Consider the following 15,866-nt stretch of genomic DNA (forward strand, 5'->3'; position numbering starts at 1 on the left):
TATACCAATTTTCAGACAAATCGGAGGTCCAAAATTTTTTTTGCTCCAAAATTGAGTGATTTGAAATGGAATGACCCATTCACGTTATATTCTTTTTGTAGTTCTGTTAGCTTTGTAATTTTCTCGTGTCCACAAATTATTATTTTTTTGTTACAGCTTCCATCTTCTCTTGTACTTTAAATACTGTTACATTGCTACCTAGAGAGGTCATATTTAAATTTTTCAAGAGGTCAAAAATATCACAAAGATAGGCTGTCTTGATTAACTACTTGAACATCATGAAAACTGCTTTTAAATTGAAATATTGCATCCTTAGCCGTTGATGGATGTCGTTCTAAGAACATTGAAATTTCTTCATTCAATTCAATAAGTTTTCTTAAAACATTTCCTTTTTATAGTCAACGCACTTCGCAGTGTAAAAGAAGATGTTCATGTTCACTTCCCATTTCTTTGCACAAAGCAGAGAATACTCTTGAGTTCAGTGGGCAAGATTTATGAAGATAAGTTTTACACACTCTTACATAGATTTGGTTAAAAACGGTGGCATTTTTTTGACAGCTAATGCCTCTGTGGGTGCTACAATGCGCCCAAACACATTATGGTGCTGTAGCTTTGATTCTCGGAAAAGCCTGCGTCAGTCAGAGCGCGGTATTAAAAAGCAAGATGTGAAACGGCGAGGCGACCCGGCATTTTGCGTCCGTGGCCCGGTACCGGGTCGCGACCCACCATTTGGGAAACGCTACCTAACTGAATAGGTTGACGAGTGGGGAGCTGTTTGTCTCCCTTCAGAATTATATCTGTATTTTTCAATTTATTAATTTCCGTAGATTCTAATAAAGATAGCTTAAAGACTTTATTTTGAATATGAAGAATTTGAAACTGTTCATTAGAAGAATGATTATGATCTAGAAGGTATGAAGTGCGTATGGAGAATCTGTTTTTCTATTGTTGAAAGCCCTTTTGTGTTCTTCTATCCGTTTGTCAAAGGTTCTGTCAGTTTGACCGATGTAAGCTTTTTGACAGTGACCGCATGTCACTTTGTAAACACCACTCTGTAATTGCTTTCTCTTTCGGCTGTTATTGTTCTTAATGTATTTGATTGAGTTGTTGCTAGTTCTGCAAGCTCATGTTATTCCTGTCTTTTTGTAGTTATACTTCTTTACCGGCGATATGAGGGTGAATTTTTATATGTTAAAACCTATGATCCCGGCGCATGCGCATTATAACTTTGTTCTAATTGGATGTTCAAATGACATGTCAAAAATTATTCAATATGGCGGCTGTGGCACAGCTGTAGTTAGATTATTAATGGTTGTTGCGTTTTAAAATTTGTGTGAAAAGAAACAACAAACAAAAGTTAGTTAATAGTTATACTGCCTTTTTAAATAGTTTTCATATACCTATATTTTTGGACTTTTGGACTATTTTGGACAAGGAAAACTCATTCTAATTTGGTAAGTAGTTTTTATTATAATCATATTGTAATTATACATTTGGATTAGGTTGAAATACAGTAGAGCGTCGATTATCCGAACTAATTGGGGGACATAGGTGTTCGGAAAACCGATTTGTTCGGATAATCGAACTACAATATATTGATACATATTTATAGTCATACATATTTATCCACAAGTGAATAAAAGCCATATTTATATACCTACATATTTATTTATATCTTGATAATAACAACTAGCAACTAACCAAAAAAGTGCAGTCTTTGCAACAACATAATTATTTTTGGATACAATATTGAAGAAAATTGAAGATATTTTAAGCGTCAATTACTAACGCTTGCTCGGTATTCGAGTGCCGGACGCGGGAGTCGATAGTTCGAATAAGCGGTTGTTCGGTTGATCGACGTTCGGATAATCGACGCTCTACTGTACATTTATTTTCTCAAGAATGGGGATTTTAGAGAGAAATCCCAAATTAGGTCCGATTTTTATTTTTAAATTATGATTTTTTGGCGTAGATTTATTTATCTAGTAGGTATGTAATGCTTTGATTTACATACTTAATTTGATTACCAATAAAAGTTCTACCAATCTTCATCTAATATATTGTTTTCTTACTGTTTTGTTATATTTTAATATTTTCTTCCACAAAATTTAAACTACATAATTTAATTATATTCAAAACAACTGTCAAACAGTAAAACGTTCAGTTACCCTATTTTTGACATGACAAATAATGCGGAATTGGACGAGTGAGTCTAGGCTTCGATTACGAATCAAAGCGCCACGAAATTCACGGGTTCGATTCCCGATGCAAGTTTTTATTTTTTTATTTTTTTATGCATTTTATGATTGTAAGTATATTTGTTATATAATTTTTTTTTTCAGAAAATGCGTATTTAAAATTTTTGCCAACAATTATTATCGTTCAGAAATCATTTTTTCTTTGTGGCATTTTTCAATGTGTTTGTGTGCGTTTTATTCTTTTATTTTTTTTTATTTTTGTCTTTTGTCTTAAAAATCACATAATATGTAGTAGAAGTATAGCTTCTTACGTGCGTACAAAGTACACACACATTCTTTTTTATGTCTTGGGCTACTTTTTTGGGTTTTTCTTTAGTGGTAGATAGACTAATTTCAGGGCTTTCTCATGGAGTTTTTGATTTAAAATTTGGTTAATTGTTTGTTCGTTGTAGCCATTGTTTACTGATATTTGCTTAGATAATGATGTTCAGTTCTATCTCGAAATTATTTTTTGACACGGGAATTTCTGTCAATGTATGTATCATGCTATGGTAGGCTGCTAATGTATGTTGTGTAGGATGGGATGATGAATTGTGTATAGTTGTGTCAGTATGGGTAGGTTTATGAAATACGGAGAACTCATGTTTGTTTTGCAGTCTGGTAGTTGTTACATCGAGAAAATTTAAGGACTGATTCTGTTCTGTTTTAATGTATAGGTACTCAATAGTACAATAAAACCGCGATATAACGGACTAATTGGGGGGACGGGATGTCCGTTATATAAAAATATGTTTAAAATAAATCAAAAAAGTTTTTTTTAATATATAGGTACACTGGATTTAGATATACCCTATTCCACGAACATACGCCTGTTTTGGATTATTTCGACAACGAATATTTTACTGTGCAAAATAAGTAGAACGAAAGTAAATTGCAAATTACATTGTTGTTTATTGGAATAATTATTAGCGCCATTTATTTTCGTACTTCTTATGTTGCACAGTAAAATATTCGTTGTCGAAGTATTTCAAAACAGGCGTATGTTCGTGGAATGGCCCATATAAATAAAAAATACAAAACATGAACAAAATTTTATAAAATTGTCTTCAGACGTTCTGGGCATTCTTGGTGAAATGATGAAATACCGTTGTTGTTTGATATCCACACACTTGCTCTCGAATCCTGCTTTAAAAAAAGAATCAAGTTTTGTTTGCAATTTTAAAGTTTGATGTTTTTTTGTAATCAATTTCTAAAATTACGAAAATGTGTGTGAAAAAATTACGAGTAAAATTAAAAATGTGGATCAATAAGCTATAATAAAATGTTTACACACATTTTTTAAAAAATACAGTAGTCCGCGGGAACTCCGTTGATATGCATATATGCATTAGATACATTATCTTAAGGCTATGGGTACATAATTCGCAAATATTTTACGTGTATCCCTACTTTTTCTGTCTTTACACGGCAAATTACGTGTAGTAAAATTCACACTGGTGTGGATATGTAAACATACTAGAATGTCATTCTACTTGAAAATGTCATAATTAATTTAAAGAGATGGCTTTTGAATGTTCTTGGATAACTGTTATTTTTATAATTGCAAATTATTAATTCATTTAATAAATGTGATAATTTTTTCACTAACTATGTTTTCAGTGATTGTAATAATTTATTTGTACAACAAAAACTAATAATCAATCGAGAAAAGAGGAAAAGTGTTAAAGTGATTTTTTAATATGTTGTTATTTTGGAACGCTTACAATTTTGAACATCTCTAACAACAAAATACGTGGATCACAGGATATATCTGATGTATTCTCTGCTTGGATCTCCCACAAATAATACACAATAAATAACTTTTTATTAAGTTCACGTCTTAAATCAATTATTTATCAAATACACTATATATCAATAATATTTAATCAATTTCTCAAAATATTCCCGATGCAATGTCAAATATTTAAAATTGTCACTGATTGTCAGTGTCTGACTGACAATAGGGCTTTTCCAGAGGGCTTTTCATACACAGTCATTTGTTTCGAGCTTCTGTCATGTGTCAAATAATATTAATATATCTACGTCGTACGTTATTGGTATATGCCAATGATACAAACCAAAGACGTATGGCGTAGATATATTAATATTATGTGACACATGACACAAGCTCGAAACAAATGACAATCGATGAAAAGCCCTATTATGCTGACAATATTATATTCGGTTGAGTGCGTTGTAAGACAAAGACAGATTTGGAAAATATTACCACGGCATTGTGTTAATTTTTTTCAAATCCTGAAAAAACCAATAAATATTTTTGAAAAATTTAAACGCAGAATGAAAGACTAAATTATTACCGAGGGCCGAAAGTCCCTTAGAATAAATAAAAAGTTTATTTTGAATGAGATATTTGAAATTAAAAATCACACTAAATTTTCTCTTAGTTTCTTCACCCCTGTAACTTATTAAAATAAACATTATAGAAGTTCTCAGGGACTTTCGGCCCTCGCTAATAACGTAATCTTTCATTCTGCGTTTAAATTTTTCAAAAATACTTATTAGTTTTCTCAGGATTCGAAAAAAATGAATCCCCATTTGAATAGCATTGCAGCCGAAAATACGTACCGATCCTCTTAATATGAGACGGGTGAGGCATGTTTAATTTTTGTTTGTAACGTTTTTAATTTTTTACATTTAACCGGATTTTTTTTTCCGTTAAATACAGGTCCGGTATATCGAGGTTTCACTGTACTATGAAGTGAATTAATGTATGATAGAAATTGGTCAAGTTGCCTGTTAGTTCCTTTTTTTTTCCGTTAAATACAGGTCCGGTATATCGAGGTTTCACTGTACTATGAAGTGAATTAATGTATGATAGAAATTGGTCAAGTTGCCTGTTAGTTCCTGTAAAGCATACTAGATATCATCCACGTATCTCCACCAATATACGAACTGTTTGAATACGGGATGTTTTGAAATCGTTGTTTCTAGATGGTTCTTACAAATATCTGATAGCAATGAGCTTAGAGGAGTGCCCACGATAAGACCTGCACTGTTGTTTGTGTATATTTGATTATTGAATTCAAAGTAGTCCTGTTTTATGGAAATTTCAAGAAGGTGTAAAATTTCAGATATAATGATCAAGCAACGGTGGAATCCATCATAATAGATTTAACTGAGAACTTAAGAGGAAACAGTAGCGATCAACAGGTAGCGAAAACGCGTTCCAAGATTGCGGCTGTAATTTTAAATATTTTTTCGAGATATTTGGCACATGTATTCGTAATATAATAAAGAATGGTGGTACAGAGCCCAATTTGAAAAATATATTAATCTGTGAAAATTATTCTGTAATTAAATACAATATTAAAAAACGAGCCTGTACCGCCATTAAGAAGAACAAAAAAATACATTTTCTTCAAATAAACTTTTTTATCCAATGCCTAGATTTTGTGTCATTTTGGAACTATTAATGAAATAAAAAAATTTAGTAGTTCCTAAATGACACAAAATCTAGGAATCGGATAAAAAAGTTTATTTAAAGAAAGTGTATTTTTTTGATCTTCTTAATGACGGTACGGGCTCGTTTTTTAATATTGTATTTAATTACAGAGTAATTTCCACATATTAATATATTTTTCAAATTGGGCTCTGTACCGCCATTCTTTATTATATTACGAATACGTGTGCCAAATATCTCGAAAAAATATTCAAAATTACAGCCACAATCTTAGAACGCGTTTTTGCTACCTGTTGATCGCTACTGTTTCCTCTTAAATTAAAATAAAGAAAAGTTAGTTATGCAATTAATTTGTTAATTAAACTTTAATTATTATATTAATGATTTTTTTACTATACTATGTAGGTATATTGTAATTAATTTACTGAAGTAATTCCTCATAAAAGAGTTTGTTCTTTTCTTTCAAATAAGATGAAGATGTAATAAAAACCTTTCATCCACCCTGTACTATACGCACTTCCGATGGATGTTATCACGGGCGCCGCCATCAAGGTGCAAGGTGGTACAACTGAACCCCCTGTCCGGAAAGAAAATATTTAGCTATACATGTATAGTTCTATATTTTATAGTTGTTAATAGACTGTATGGATGCAGATGCACCCCCTGGAATTCAGATGAACCCTTTGAAAATAATCCTGACGGCGCCCATGGATGTTATGACGTCTACTTACAAGTATAGAAAATTTTCGCCATAAAATTGCATCAGCCACTAGATTTATACAGATATGGTGTTTTTAATTTTAAAACACAGGTTCAAGGAACAATTTCAAGATAGCACGATTAATAAAATATATTTAGAGGAAATTGAATGTTTTATTTATAATTTCTTTATATTTGAAGCAAGAGACTAGGTCTGGATCCCGCGTATGAAAAAAAAGTTGATTAATAGCAAGCTGAAAATTTGTTAATAGCTTAAGGGTGTCTAGTCGGACAAACTTCAATATATGGGAACACTGGAACAGGGGCAATTTTAATTGTGGAACAGGTTAAAAATTTGGAACCGTCAGACCACGAAAACGGCACATGTATTTTGTCCGACAGAACAGACTTAAACTCTCCGAACAGAGATTAAACTCTCATGCAAAAATCAGACTGCTATTTATCACCAAATGGGCGTTTTAATGAGTGGAACATGTAGAATATGTCAAATGACAGGAATTATGACAGATGATAAATAGCAGTCTGCTTTTTGCATGAGAGTTTAATCTCTGTTCGGAGAGTTTAAGTCTGTTCTGTCGGACAAAATAAATGTGCCATTTTCGTGGTCTGACCGTTCCAAATTTTTAACCTGTTCCACAATTAAAACTGCCCCTGTTCCAGTGTTCCCATATATCAAAGTTTATCCGACTAGACACCCTTAAGCTATTAACAAATTTTCAGCTTGCTATTAATCAACTTTTTTTTCATACGCGGGATCCAGACTTATACTACGTTCTAACTTTGACAAAATAAAAAGTTTGTAAGTATATAAAAAACAAATTAAAAACTTCTAAGTAGGTATAATAGCATCGTTACACATCGATATCTGATACGTAGATATTATAACGAAGAAGGTGAATGTGCGTATTTGAGGAAGAATTTGAGAACATGTATGGGAAAAAGAAGAAGATAGGAAGCAGGAAGGATTACGATAAAAGCTAACAACGAAAAACAAAGTTGCGTGTACCTGCAAATGAACGCAGAATTACAAAAGAGTTACAATTTCCGAAAAGCTTAGTGCATTTTTAAAATATAGGTATTATGTACAATTTGGTATATATTTAAGATCCTTGAAATAATTATGAAGAATCCCACTTGAATGAAGAATAAAAGGAGCAAACCGGAGCATCATAATTTGTTTGACGAAGAGGAAGCATTTAAGAAAAGTAAGTCAACAATAAGAACACCACCCCAAAAAGACGACAAAGAAAAACAAGAAATGGATGAAATAAAGAAAATATTAGCAGAACGAAGCTGGAGATTAAAGCAGAAATAAATAACTTAAAAACAGAAATGAAGGAAGAAAATAAGGAGACCAGAAGTGATATAAAAGAACTAAAAGAAGAGATAAAACAAAATAATGAAGAAATAAATAATATAAAACTAGAAATCCAAAAAATGAAAAATGAATGGACTAAGGAAAGACAAGACTTGATAGAAGAAAATGAATTGATTAACAAAGAAAATAAAAAGGTGACAGAAGATATGAAATAACTCCAACGAACAATAGAAATAATGGATAAAGAAAACAGGGAAAATAATTTAATTATTAGTGGGTTAGAGATAGATACTGACGATTCAGCAGCACTTAAAGAAAGAGCATTAAATATGATTGGAAAGCATTTAGGAGTAAATATTAATATTAAAAGAGCATGTAATATTGGAATTAGAACATGCTTAATAGAACTATAACTAGGAAACAGAGAAGAAAAAACAGCCATTCTACGAAATAGGAACAAACTAAAGAATGTTGAACCTAAGAAAATATGGATAACAGAGGACGTAACAAAAAAAGAGAGAGAAAAATTGAAATCTCTAAGAGACAAAGTAAGGGAGATGAGAGATAAAGGAAAAACAGTGAAAATTGGGTACAACAAAATTACAGTGGATGGTAAGGAATGGAGATGGAACTACAATGAGGAAAAAGTAGTGGAGGTAGCCAGTCCAAAAAACTAGCAGAGCGACAGAGAAGAGTCGAAGTAGAGGCCAGACAAGGATCAGAAAACAAGGAAATTACTAATACACTATAGACAATGAAAATAAAAGTATAGACTTTATTGGTGATAAGATTAGGTTTAGAAATTCAAATGTTAAACATAATAATAGAAATAGGATGGGTGGTGGAAATATTGGTAGTATAGGTAGTAGTAGTAGTAGTAGTAGTAGTAGTAGTAATAACAATAATGAATAATCAAATACTAATTTTGTAAATGACGAATCAGAACAAATAGGAATAGCGACATGGAACGTGACCTCTCTAAAAGGAAAGGAAATAGATAATATATAGCTAAACTAAACCCAAATCAGACACCTGAAAGGGTATAAGGATGGGGACAAAGGAAAAAAGAAAGCGAAATAATTATTAATTACATAATATTAAAAATATAATTATCGGTTGGTTTTGGTTTGTTTAGTAAATATTGTCACAGTCCAACTCGACATTAAAATTGTATAGAAATGAATTGAATGAGAGAGTTGTAACTTGTACCATTGTTTCTATAAAAACCGTTAAAGGACATTACTAGATAATGCACTAAAACGCATTTTCGAGGTAACATGTCCGCGGACAAGCTTTTTCAATTACAACAATTTCCAAATTGAAAAATAGAAATCGCTTAAATAAATATAAATTGGATTCTTGAACTTCATACAAATTAATATCTTACATCTTACATAATATAATATCTAAATATCTTAAATGTATTAAATAGAAAAAGCAGCTTTGAATCGATTAGTGCGGTTTAGCAAGAAAAGAAACGACAATAAATGCAAAAATTGTGAGATAGTGCGGCAGATTCGTGCAAATATTATAAGAATTGTGCATTTAATGATAGAAGCATATAATTTGGACCACATATACTACACCTACACATATAAAGGTTCAAAATTAGATAGGAGGCCATCTCAGATTTTGCCTCTTACAAAAATGGCGGGGATTCAAAATGGCGACTATATATTGACTAATAGCACGATAACTTTTGAACGAGACTTCCGATTTCAACCAAATTTGGTATATAGGTTCTTTTTTTATGTATAAGATCGAGGTCTTGAACCGGAAGAATCGGTTTACCAAAATCTGTGGTGTTCCTGGCTTTTATGTAAAAATTGGTTGTTTTTTTTTCAATTATTTCACACTGTATGTATTAATTTTCCAATGGTTAGAGAGCGTAAAAATATTTTTTAGGAAATATTCTTAACTTTTTAGTTATGTTAATTACCATTTATTAAGTGCAAAACGTATCTTCACATGTACCTATATGCGGCAGGTTCGTGCAAATATTATACGAATTATTGTGCATTTAATGGTAGAAGCATACAATTTGGACCACAAATACTACACATATAGAGGTTCAAATTTAGATACAAGGCCATCTCAGTTTTTCTTCCTTTTACAAAAATGGGGGGCATTCAAAATGGCGACTATACATATGTGACTAATAGCACGATAACTTTTGAACGAGATGTCAGATTTCAACGAAATTTGGTATATAGGTTCTTTTTTAATGAATAATAACGAGGTCTTGAACTGGAAGAATCGGATTACCAGAATTTGTGTTTTTACTGTTTTTTATGTAAAGATATGTTGTTTCTTTTTCAATTCTTTCACCCTGTATATATTAATTTTTCAAAAAGGTGATACCGGCGTTGAAAAGAGCGTAAAAATAGTTTTAAGGAAATATTTTAAACTCTTTAGTTATATTAATTACCATTTAATACATGCATAACGTATTTTCACATGTAGGTACCTATGTGCGGCAGATTCGTGCAAATAATAATATATCTAAGAATTATTGTGCATTTAATGGTAGAAGCATATAATTTGGACCACACATACTAAACATACAAAGATTTAAATTTAGATATGAGGCCATCTCAGATTTAGTCTTTTAGAAAAATGGCGGGCATTCAAAATGATTCTGCCGCCCATAGGTACATGTGAACATACGTTATGCATTTATTAAATGGTAATTAATACAACTAAAAAGTTCAAAATAGTTCCTAAAAAATATATTTACACTCTTTGCAATGGCGTTATTGCCTTTTTGAAAAATTTATATATACAGGGTGAAAGAATTGAAAAAAACAACATATTATTATATAAAAAAACAGTAAAAACACAAATTCTGGTAAACCAATTCTTCCGATTCCAGACCTCGATATTATTCATCAAAAAAAGAACATAATATATAGGTACCAAAGTTGGTTCAAATCTGACGTTTCGTTCAAAAGTTATCGTTCTATTAGTCACATATGTATAGTCGCCATTTCGAATGCCCGCCATTTTTGTAAAAGGAACAAAAACTGAGGTGGCCTCGTATCTAAATTTGAACCTTTATATGTGTAGTATATGTGGTCCAAATTATATGCTTCTACCATTAAATGCACAATAATTCTGATATTTGCACGAATCTGCCGCATATAGGTACATGTGAAGATACGTTTTGCATTTATTAAATGGTAATTAACATAATTAAAAAGATAGAAATATTTACTAAAAAAGAATGTGTGTGTACTTTGTACGCACGTAAGAAGTTATAGTTCTATTATATGATTTCTTAAAAATAAATATACTTTAAACAGTTTGTTTTAATTTTTTTAAACACCAAACTAATTTTGTCCTTACCGCTTTAAAAAAATTAAAAAAAAAAGTATAGGATTGCACTGGATTCGAACTCAAGACCTCTCGATCTCTGGCCGAATGCTACACCAAATACACTACAAAGACTGTGTCTATATCGGTGCGGACGTACCTAATGACAATTCACAGTAATAAACAGACAAGGTGAATAAATATACAATAAAATGTTTTAATAATACTCATCTTACTCCTGAGGAAGACAAATCCAAAGACACAAAAATTACAATAAATGTATTTACTAAAAACACTAATATATTCTTTTCACACCTTTTCTTGCGGTGATATCTATATTTATACATAATTAGAAAGATTTAGCAACTAAACTTTATACTGTCTGTGTGCGCATGCACGCAGTTTTATGAAATTTGACTCTCAATCGCGCCTAAAGAAGTATAACTTCAAAAATATTTTTACGCTCTTTTCAATGGTGGTATTAACTTTTTGAAAAATTAATACATACAGGGTGAAAGAATTGAAAAAAAACCGTATATTTTTACATAAAACCCAGGAAAAACACAACTTCTGGTAAACCGATTCTTCCGGTTCAAGACCTCGATCTTATACATCAAAAAAGAACCTACATACCAAATTCGGTTGAAATCTGACGTTTCATTCAAAAGTTATCGTGCTATTAGTCGCAATGTATAGTCGCCATTTTGAATCCCAGCCATTTTTGTAAAAGGCAAAATCCGAGATGGCCTCATATCTAAATTTGAACCTTTATATGTGCAATATATGTGGTCCAGATTATATACTTCTATCATTAAATGCACAATTGTTTCACATATTGGCCGCACTAAGACTTTAACATCGGCATTTATTTATCGGATTTGTCAAAGTCAATATAGGTAACGAAACGGCTACAATCGCTATATTCCGTAGTTCAAGAAACAGAAATTCAAAGGAAGGAAAAGAAATAAATAAAGACGCTCTTTAGACAGACAATTAAAAAACCTATGGGTATACATACATTGCTTTGCAGACGATCACATAGAGATGGAACAGGACCATGACGATTTGAAATACATGAAACTAGTAAAAGAATACAGTAAATGGAGACTAGATGTAAAAATAAATAAAACAGAAACTACGTGCATAGTAGACGTAAAACAGTACCCCTAATATTACAAAGTGGAAAGCACGTGTCGCCTCGTGAAAATTATAAATAAAGGTATATTCCGAATGATGGCATAATGTACCACGCATAATACAGTCCAGGAACACACAGGGTAGGGAAGCAATATCAATATTAAATAGTAAATGGGGTCTTCTGCGATGAGACCAAAAGAAACAAAAAATATATAATACCATAAGCCGGAGTAATAAATAAAGAATGGACCAACAACCAAGAGGTAAGAGCGCGCATAGGAAAAGCTAGATGCTAGATCGACCTTCAACGTGATGCGATCTTATTCAAGAGCCACAACCTCTCTCTTGACATAAAAGTGAGAACAGTGGCGGATCCAGAAATTTTGTTTGGGGGGGGGTCATGGGTCTTAAGGGTGATTTAATTACCTATCTCTGATGCAAGGTCACTTAGTCTTACCAACCCTAGGATACGTGGGTATACAATTATGGGGGGGGTCATGACCCCGTGACACCCCCCCTGGATCCGCCAGTGAGTGAGAATGCTGCGATGCTATGTCTTCTCTGTCATTTTTTTAATCTTAGACCTTGTATACCTACAAAGATATACTTACGTGCAGAAAATTGGAGGCATTTGAGAAATGGCTGTATCTATCGGAAATCCCATGGAGTGACTGGATTTCAAATGAGGAGGTCCTTAGAAGAGTGAAGAAGAACCGAGAGGTACTGACCACCATCAAATCTCGAAAGTTAGAATGATTTGGACACATTATGCGAAATGAATCCAGATATGCCCTCCAAGCCATCCTGCAAGGAAAAATATTTGGAAAGCGAGGTCCAGGAACAAGAAGAACATGATGATTAATAAAGAACCTCGGAACCTGGTTCAACACAAAATCTGAACCGCTTTTTCGTGCTGCTGCAGATAAGATAAATATTTCTATGATGATCGCCAACATTCGCCACGAATAGGCAGGGCTGCTTCATCCATTAGGCAATATAGGCAGTTGCCTAGGGCGGCACATTATGAGAGGGCGGCAAAAATACTGTACAAAAAATATTTGTATATAAACATTAAGGATCTAAGTTCTGTCATTAAAGAGTATGAAGCTCTTTCAAATTACTTTACCGCAAGGAAGCCATAAACTTGTGCCCAAATAAAACATATAAAGAAATAAGAAAGAGAAAAAGAAAATTCAATTTGACGAGGGGACCGATGATGAACTAAACTTTTCAGCTTGTGATGCGATGAAAATCCACACATTCTATATTATAATCGACACTCTGATAAAAGACCTGAATAGACGTCTGGAATCTTATCGACTTATGTATCAACGTTTTCGTGTTATTAACATATTTGCCAAAATTAAGCAATGAAGAAATTATTAAAGAAGCTGAAAATCTGATACAAAATCAAGACGACCAAGATACATCATTCATACATGAATGCATTCACGTAAAGAGTCATTTGGATACCACAATAAAATCACCAATTAACATATCTTAATATTTAAAGAAGAGTTACTGCAGTCACTAAAGGTGAATATGAGCTATTACTTCCGATTTCGTTGAACCTCCATCGATTTGCATGACAATTGGTGAGTGGTTAGAGGATATCTCAAGGAACAAAAGTGACATGGTGTCAACTTGCGCTTTTACCCCGGAGTGGATGCCATCCCTTCTTAGGGGTGAAAATTATTTTATTAAAAATATCCCCAGAATTCGATAGAGGGACAAATTCTAAGCAAAATTTGTTACACAAAGTTATTAAAATAAAACTTTTTGAGTTATTAAAGATCAAAGATTTTAATTTTTCGTGAGAAAAATGCATGTTTTTAACCGCTTTTTCATACATATGTATCTCAAAAACTATAAGATTTTGCAAAAAAGTTATTATTACCAAAATTAAAGCTAATAAAAAATGAAATAAACTCCTTACTGAAAAAACCTTTTAATGTTAACTAAAAGTTAGTTATACAGGTAATTGTATGTATATTTTTTTCGGCGAGTACCCTAATCTAAGTATTCAAGCTTAAATAATCGGAAAATGATGCATTTTATAACATAATTTATTAAACATTTGTCAAAGTACTAAGAAATATCTATCAAATGAGCCCCCGAACAAGTTGATAGCATTAAAATTTATGCACCAAATATTTTTCAAAATTTATCTTTTAAAAATTTTTCCAAAAGAGTTATGGTTTTTTTTTTAATAACTCCGTTAATTTTTACGATATCAGATTTGTCTAAAAACCATTGGAAAGTTAATTTTAATGGCTATTAAACCACGTTGAATTTAATCTTTTAAACCCCTTACTTTTTTTAAATAAAAGGTTAAATGGCCCCGGTTACAGGGTTCCCGCAGCAAAATTTAAGCTTTAATCGTTTTTTCGTTTCGGATCTCGGTTATTTTTTACCCTACAGAAATAATATGTGTATACACCGTTCTTAGGCGTCAACGCCCTTCGGTAGGGATCTATGGAGGAGTATCACCAAGCCGGAAGCCCTTATCCCTTCCCGTACCGCTCCTCCATAGGTCGATCAGACGCCAGTTTATTCCAGACCAAGCCGTAGACTCTATTGAGTTTTATACTACGGCGTTGGCCTTTTATAAATTTCATGACCTAGCTGAGGCTCGAACCAGCGACCGCAAATCGCAAATCCACTAAACTTGTCGATCGACTGAGCCCCAGCTAACTGGACCGTCAAGACCGACTCAGAAAATAATAAAAAGGTAAAATATTTGATACCGAAAAAACTAAAATTTGGTTATACGTATCACTTTTTACGTATATTGAGTATTTTTGGAGTTACTATCAAAAAAAATGAAAATTACGATATTTTTAAAAATTCTGATTTTTTTTAATTATATCTTTTTTCAAAAAAATGCACTCTAAACCGGTCAAAATTATTGTTAAAATCATTACTTATGCTGATAAAAAGAAATTCTTCTAAGAATTACTATAAATTTTAATTTTGGCGGAAATGGCCTTTGTTTTATTTTTCAATTTTTCCTAAAAAGTTCTAAAAGGTTCTCTTATTTTTATCATAACTTGCTTAATTGTGAGTGTGAGGCTATTAGCTTCTACTGGAACTCATTTGATAGGTACTTCGAAGTACTTTGACAAGTGCTTAGCAGGTATATTTTATAAATTGCATCGTTTTCCCGTTATTTAAGCTTGCATACTTAGATTTGCGTACTCGTCGAAAAAAATATACATTCAATTACCCCTAACTCACTTTGAATTAACATTAGTTTAGTTCTTTAAGTGAGGAGTGTATTTATTATCTTCAATTTTGGTAATAATAACTTTTTTGTAAAAGCTTATAGTTTTTGAGTTATACGTGGAAAACAGCTTTAAAACATGCATTTTTTACGAAAAAATTTTGGATCTTTAATAGCTCAAAAAGTATTGATTTATATTAATAACTTTATACATATAACAAATTTTGCTTAGAATTTGTCTCTGTATCGATTTATGGTATTATTTAAAAAATGATAATTTTCACCCCCGGGAAGGGGTGGCATCTACCACCACGGTAAAAGCGCAAGTTGGCATCATGTCACCTTTGTTCCTTGAGGTATCCTCTAACTACTCACCAATTTTCATGAAAATCGATGGAGGTTCAACGAAATCGGAGGTGAAAACCTTCAGTGACTGCACTAAGTAGATTGATAGATACTTTCCTTAATTTTGACATTGCTTTGCACATTTATTTGTGC

At 32.2% G+C, this 15,866-nt stretch overlaps 1 long non-coding RNA gene across 1 annotated transcript in view; it reads right to left on the reverse strand.

The window, feature by feature from the left end:
- The window catches only part of LOC126886847 (uncharacterized), a 30,941-nt gene that overhangs the window by 14,208 nt on the left and 867 nt on the right, over positions 1-15,866 (reverse strand). The window lies entirely within an intron of this gene.

This window comes from Diabrotica virgifera, chromosome 6, assembly GCF_917563875.1.
Source record: "Diabrotica virgifera virgifera chromosome 6, PGI_DIABVI_V3a".
In the NCBI taxonomy this organism is placed as follows: Eukaryota; Metazoa; Arthropoda; class Insecta; order Coleoptera; family Chrysomelidae; genus Diabrotica; species Diabrotica virgifera.